Here is a 6,694-nt window from a genome sequence, read left to right on the forward strand (position 1 = left end):
ACAATTTTTTTTCTGTGCTTTAATTTAAGAACAGTCAAGTAATGAATACATGATATTGTTTATGATCTTTTAAGGACTGCAATTAAGTTAATTAACAATGTTGATTATTTCTATGATACATATATATATATCATAGAAAATATATATTGCTGATCATGAAAATATGATATTTTTTTTCTTTCGCTGTAGAGAGTCGAGGGGGAAAAACAAGAGTTTTATTGTGAAGGATTCGACCGGAACTTGCGATTCCTTTCACTACACCGTGTCTGTATATGTGTATATATATATAGATATAAAAAAAAAAAAAAAAAAATTTGAGCGCCGGCCAGACAGACTAATGCTTCAGCACATCAGCGGAAGCCAAGAGCAGCTCAGAGGACAAGTTGGAAGCTGAACCCCGGGAATATTTACATGTTTCTCTCCACCTCCAGGACCGGAACTCACACGGCGTATTCTGCTAACAGAGGGAGAGTTTTAATTGTGGGGAATTAAACTCCGCTCGGGATGACTGGTGACCGATGAACAAAAGGTGAGTGATGAGCCAAAACCTTCATTATTAGCATTTTTTGTTTTTGTTTGTGTGCATGCGCGCGTGTGTAATGCGGGGTTCCAGCTGTGTTTTCCTTATGTCCCATGTGAATGATCCCCCAGTTAAGTCAATTCTCATGACTTCGTTAAGAGCGAGACTGTTTTCTTTAAAAACAACTGTTTGGGGTCTCAGAGCCGATATATTAATTATGACTGCAAAACACCCTCCAAAACCTTAAACATGTTTTTCCTTTCTCCTAAGCTTATTAAACATTATGTAGATTATTAATGACGTAGTACCCGTCTCTTTGCCACTTACTGGACTTGCACGATTGATAAAGGTAGCAAAATACTGACATGGCCGTTTATGCCTTGTTATTATACTAAATAAGTGTTGTTTTAATATTGGCATTGCATTCACAAATGTGTATTCATAAGAGGTCGAACTCCGTAAATCCCTGTTTGAACTCGTATGTTCAAACCGCATCAACACTGTGTATGTAGCCTACATAACAAAACTCTAATAACAATAACATTAAGTCATTTATTCAAAATTCATAAGCATCTCATAAAAACGAGGAGAAGCCATGACCTATCGCGGTGATTGCACTGTAAAGTGTGTTATTTACAGTAAGTGGGGGTCTGTTTGGGGTCTCAGGTCCATCCGGGTTAATATAGTGAAAAGATGCTACAATTGGTTGCCATTAGTTTCTCAGTGTTCCTGAGACAAGAATTATTTTTTGTGTGACTAAACATTTCAGCTGTGTTGTTTATTCCTTATTGCGCTGCGTGGTTAGAGATGTAAATGCAGCCGTATCCCTCTATCCCTGATTGTCTTATTGTGGTTAAACAAACAAACACATCCTCTTCCTCTTCAAATGGGTTTGTTGCAGTCTTTAGTTTAAAAAAGTCAGGCTTTCAAAATCCTGTTTAGTCTGAAGTGTGCCTCTGAGCAACAAAGGATACAAGTTTTCAAAATGTAAAATATGTTAAAGTGGTGGAAGAAATACTCAGAGGGCGGATCCGGAGCGGAGTCAGTTTGCTATCTGGGTTCTCATTGGTTCCACCGGGGTTGGAATCGTGCAGGTTCACCAGAAACTCCTTCAGCTCAGACTCCAGCGGGGTCTCCAGCTGAGACCAGTCCACTGTGGACTCCAGACTTTCTCCAGAGTATTTTTTGGGGGGATGGGAGGCACTGGAGAACCAGGAGGGCAAACCAGAGGGCAAATTTTTAAAACAAATATGTGAAGAAACTAAATTAATAGATGTATGTAGATCTGTAAACCCTTCAGGGCATGAATTCACCAGATTTGACTCAAAAACCAAAACCTGTATAGACAGAATTTATGTATCATCACACTTCAAAGCAATAAACTATAGAACCTTGTTAAATGACTTCTCCTCTTAGTAAAAACAACGGTGTCTTCTGGGACCTCAGCTAGTAGAGGCTTCTGGAAACTAAATACTCAATGCCTAAAAAATACAGATTTATTAAAGGAGCTAAAACAGGAAATACAAAAAATAACACAATTAAAAGTTTTAACCAAATCAAATATTAAATTATGGGAAATATAGAGTGAAAGATTTCTTTAAATTCAAATGCAGAGAATTAAATAAAGCAAAAAATATATATTATGATGAATTAATTAAGCAATACATTAGCCTGAAACAGAAGAAACAAAAAACTACAGTAGACAAGGAAACCATGACAAGTATTAAGGAACAAATAAACAACTTCAATCATGAAAAAGAAAAAGAGAACCAGGACCCGGCAGGGCAGACTGTCGGACCTTGCCGCAGTAAAACGAGAAGTTTTTTAAAGGGACTCTGGTGCTCTGGACCACAGGGGACCGCCAAAATCGACACAAAATGAAAGTTTGTCATAGTAACTTTAAGTATTGCACGTAAGTAAACATGTGCATTATCAGCAAAATGTATCAAAAGTAAAAGTACACGTTATGCAGACAAAATGACCCTGTATGTAGCTGTTCTTTTTACAGTTGTAGTTGGTGGACTGGGAACATTTAGTTTTAAAGAGGACATATTATGCTAATTTTCAGGTTAATATGCCTACCTAAACCTCTTAAAGTGATTACCTCCTTCCAGGTCAAATTTATCACTTTCTTTTTATTATGAATTTCAAAATAAAGTGCGGTTGTTTCAAAAGCAGCTTTAAGCTCAGATGCTTTCATTGGGCATTTTCATACTCCGTCACTAGCAGCCGTGACTCGAGCCATGTTTCTCACTGTTTGAGTAGACGACTCAAGGTGGTAGCCAAAATAAACACTGTAAGCGGACTACTTGATTACTATGAGCTGAACTAAACAGCATCTGTACAGGAATGATTCTGTCCCATGCTTTAAATGTTCAAATAACATACTGCTTCTCTGACTATACCTGTATTCACCCTTAGTCCCAAAACGCTCCGTTTTAGCGCCTGTCTCTGAAGTGTGCCTCTGAAAAAAGGCCAGTCTTGCTCTGCTTGGTTTGCGAGAAAAGTGTGGAGCAGTCCTCAAGACATGGGTGGAGGTACTTAGATTGTGTGGGGGGGTCGATATATTCTAATGAGCCTGCATGTGACATTTACCTTGCAAAGTAGCTGGATTCCGGCGATGTCAATGCAGATCTAATTGCAGGATCACATATCGCGCGAAACTGCATCTCGTCAGGCTTCCAGTAATCTGAATGACTTGTTGAATCAAATGTGTTCTGATCCAGGCAGCCAAAAAAAAACCTGACTTGATTGTCTTTTTTTCTTTTTGTTCTCTTTTTGTGGGTTGGTAATGTATGTGCACAAGCAATGAAAAAAGAGTTTTTCACAAGATGACGTACAGGAAGTTAAGTTAGAGGTCGTATTTCCATCTCTAATATCTATTTTATATTGCTGTGAAAACATCTCCTTCAAGCAACAGCATTTATTCAAGTTTCTTGCCCAAAACTACCTTTTACAAGACTACAATTGAACACATGATGACATTGTAATTTACCTTTGCCCAATACAAATTTGTACTGTTTGGAGCTTGAACGCAGTATGTTGTAACTCAATGCAACCTCCGTTGACGATAGCTGTTAGCTCCGTTATAAGCAGGACTGTGGTAGGGAGAGAATCCGTCGCTGTGATTACTCTGAGCAGCATGATGGGAATGAATAACAATACAACAAGTGTCTGATTAAGTTGGTCGTTTCAAATGTTGCTATGTTGTTATTTAGTCAAGCAAGACTGTGCTGTCAACTGGCTAACAGCTAACGGTAACTAGTTCTCCTCCTGCCGACTTTAACGGATTTGTTGTTCACAATGTAGCATCATCAGGTATCGGCGACTACAAAGCATTAATGCAGATCTCCCAATCGCACATTTTTATTGAATATTAGCCTCTAATAAACATATATATTTTTAGTTGCCCGATAGGACAACTGAACGAGGTACTCCACTTGCGCAAACACAGAGTTTACCTTCCCCGGGCAATCACAAATGTCGAGCCTTTCCTTATCTCACGAAGAACTTTCTGTATTTAATTAAGTCTTAAAAACCGTGTTTTCCTAAAACAGGTGAAATAATCCAACAAAGCAGCAAGAACACTAATCAACCAGTTTTTAAAATTTAAATAAATATGTTTAAAAATAAGTTGTGTAGCTTGAAGCAAGAACAAACGAGGCAGGTTGTTGTCCTAGAATTATGAAAATGTTTGTAAAAGAAAAACAATCAAGTATTTTTTACCACAAAATATTTTTTTTACAAAAAAATTTCATAATTCTAGTACAGCAACCTGCCTCGTTCTTTCTTTAGTGCGACACACTTCATTTTAAAGCATTTTGAAACATATTGATTACAGTGTTCTTGCCCCAAAAATGTTTTAACAAAAGCAAATATTTCAATAAAAAATGCAATAATTTATTTCCTAATCATTTGAACTGTGTTTTTATACAGCTGTCAGATTAATGCAATGGAGTAAAAAGCACAATATTTTCCAAAAGTATACAGTACTTCCTTTTATGACAGAAATACTCAAATAAAGTACCTCAAAGTTTGGCAGTACTTGTAAATGTAATGGCACAGAATTCTGTCATTATGCTTCTGGAACTCACCACTTTAACGTTGAACCTTGAAAATTGCTGAGAAGTTACTGTTAGTCGAATGCAAATGAGCCGCGTGTCCTCTAATCTCATCTGAAGCGACCATGTGAGTATGTATCAGTCTTACTTTGTTGAACTGTTTCACTCCGAAGACACTGCATGTTTTATGTGCGGTAAAAGTGCTTTTGCTTTCAGCAAACTTGAGAGATTTTCATCAGAGATAGAGACCAACCCAGCTAATAAACGGTATCGTTGCTTCAGTTCCTGTGAGAAAGAATCCTCCATCTATTTTAAGAGTTTCATAGAAAACATCACAAGGGGGGTTAGTTTCAGGAGTGAATGTGTGAAGAGTCTTTGGTGTATACCAAGAATCTATCAAAGGCTTTCATTTCCCGTCACTCAAACGTAACATTTAAGAAAACTTGTAATACAAAAAAATTCATAATTGCCTTGATTTGCTGAATCAACAGATTTTTTTTTTCTTTACCATATTCTCCTGTAGTATCTTGAACATGTATGTAATTTTACAAAAAATATCTTCAAAAGCCAGTAATATCTATTGGTTAAATATAAATATATTTAATAAATAATTAAATATAATAATATAAAAGTGCGATGTGACCAATCAATCATCAAACTGATTCGGTTGAACCGCACTGGGTCTTAACTTGAAACAAATATTACTTTGTACTTGTAGAATGTAAACCGACATTCCTAGAAACAATACTGTGGACACAATCTCGTCTCAGCGTCCTCAGGCTGAACCCCGGCGGGACAGCATTAGTACGGTTGACCAGAACAAATGTGACAGGAATTCAAACACTGTGTCAAATACTGTTCTCTTAAATAGCCATCAATTTCACATGCCAGATGCCCTATCGTGGAATCTGTTTTATATGGAATAAAAACATAACTATGTTCACTTGTATTGGCACTTCCAATGAGAGTCTGTGTCTGTCAGACGGTGTGACGGGGATACTAACACACCAACAGAGCAGTCACGTCATGCACAGCAGTCACGAGGGCTGGTCGATTTTATTTATCTTATAATATCCGGACTCAGTGAACTACAACTTTACTCCAATTGAATAAAACTGTATTACATTTTTATTCTTGTTAAATTACAACTTTATTCTTATTAAATTACAACTTTATTGTCATTAAATTACAAATTTACTCTCATTAAATTACAAATTTACTCTCATTAAATTACAAATTTATTTACATTAAATTACTACTTTATTCTCATTAAATTATCACTTTATTCTCGTAATATTACGGCTTTTTTTCTCAAAATATTTCGAATTCTCAGGAGAACACGGATATTTGTGAAACGTTGAATGTGCATTACGTTATAAACTTGAGCCCAACTCTTCCCTGGAACCCATATGAACTATTCAATTCCTGGGATTTATGAATGAATTAAAATGATTGAATGTATCATTGAGGTGAACAGGTGCCACATGCTCACTTAATGAGGTTACTTTCCCAAACAAAAGACACAAACGAGGAGGGAAGGGTAAATCATGATTCAGCAGCAATAGCATTAAATGATCTACAGGAGACTCAATATTTGAGATCAACACAGAATGCCTGAGAGCCTTACTGAATTACATCCCATTATAGTTTTTTATTTATTCGGAATTGTCAACCGCCGCCAGAATTTAGTGTACTGCTTTACATAAATGAAGACATTTCCACCATAAGTTGGTGCATAATAATTCACCAGAATGCAGGAAATTGGTTTTTATTGCTCAAAATGTATCGGGTTTTAACATTGATTTTAGAATTTCAATATCAACGTTCTGAACGAAGCTTTGAAGCTTCAAACTGTTCAACATGGCCCTGATCGTTAGCAGGTTGAGTTTGTTATTAGATCACCAGGTTAAACTAGACCCTTTAAAGGTCGGAAGGCCCAAGAATCGGATCATTTTTACAGTCAGACGACACCGAGACAGAGAGACAAGGACAATGAGCCGGTAGATAAAGGGGACATGTTGGATGACTTATCTGAGTCAGCTGAGGAATCACTGACTTTCTGTTCACAAAATCACATATCTGGCCTTTTGCATCTGGATACTAATTTTCATTC

At 36.8% G+C, this 6,694-nt stretch overlaps 1 protein-coding gene across 2 annotated transcripts in view; it reads left to right on the forward strand.

Moving 5' to 3' along the window:
• Positions 1 to 344: 344 nt before the first annotated feature.
• Positions 345 to 6,694, forward strand: part of opn5 (opsin 5) — a 43,545-nt gene continuing 37,195 nt past the window's right edge. For both annotated transcript variants that reach the window (XM_031877086.1, XM_031877085.1), the window contains exon 1: positions 345 to 529. The gene's annotated coding sequence lies outside the window, so the exon portion shown is untranslated. The remainder of the gene's footprint in view (positions 530 to 6,694) is intronic.

The sequence above is a fragment of the Anarrhichthys ocellatus genome, unplaced genomic scaffold (assembly GCF_004355925.1).
Source record: "Anarrhichthys ocellatus isolate YVR2014 unplaced genomic scaffold, GSC_Weel_1.0 scaffold125, whole genome shotgun sequence".
Lineage (NCBI taxonomy): Eukaryota > Metazoa > Chordata > Actinopteri > Perciformes > Anarhichadidae > Anarrhichthys > Anarrhichthys ocellatus.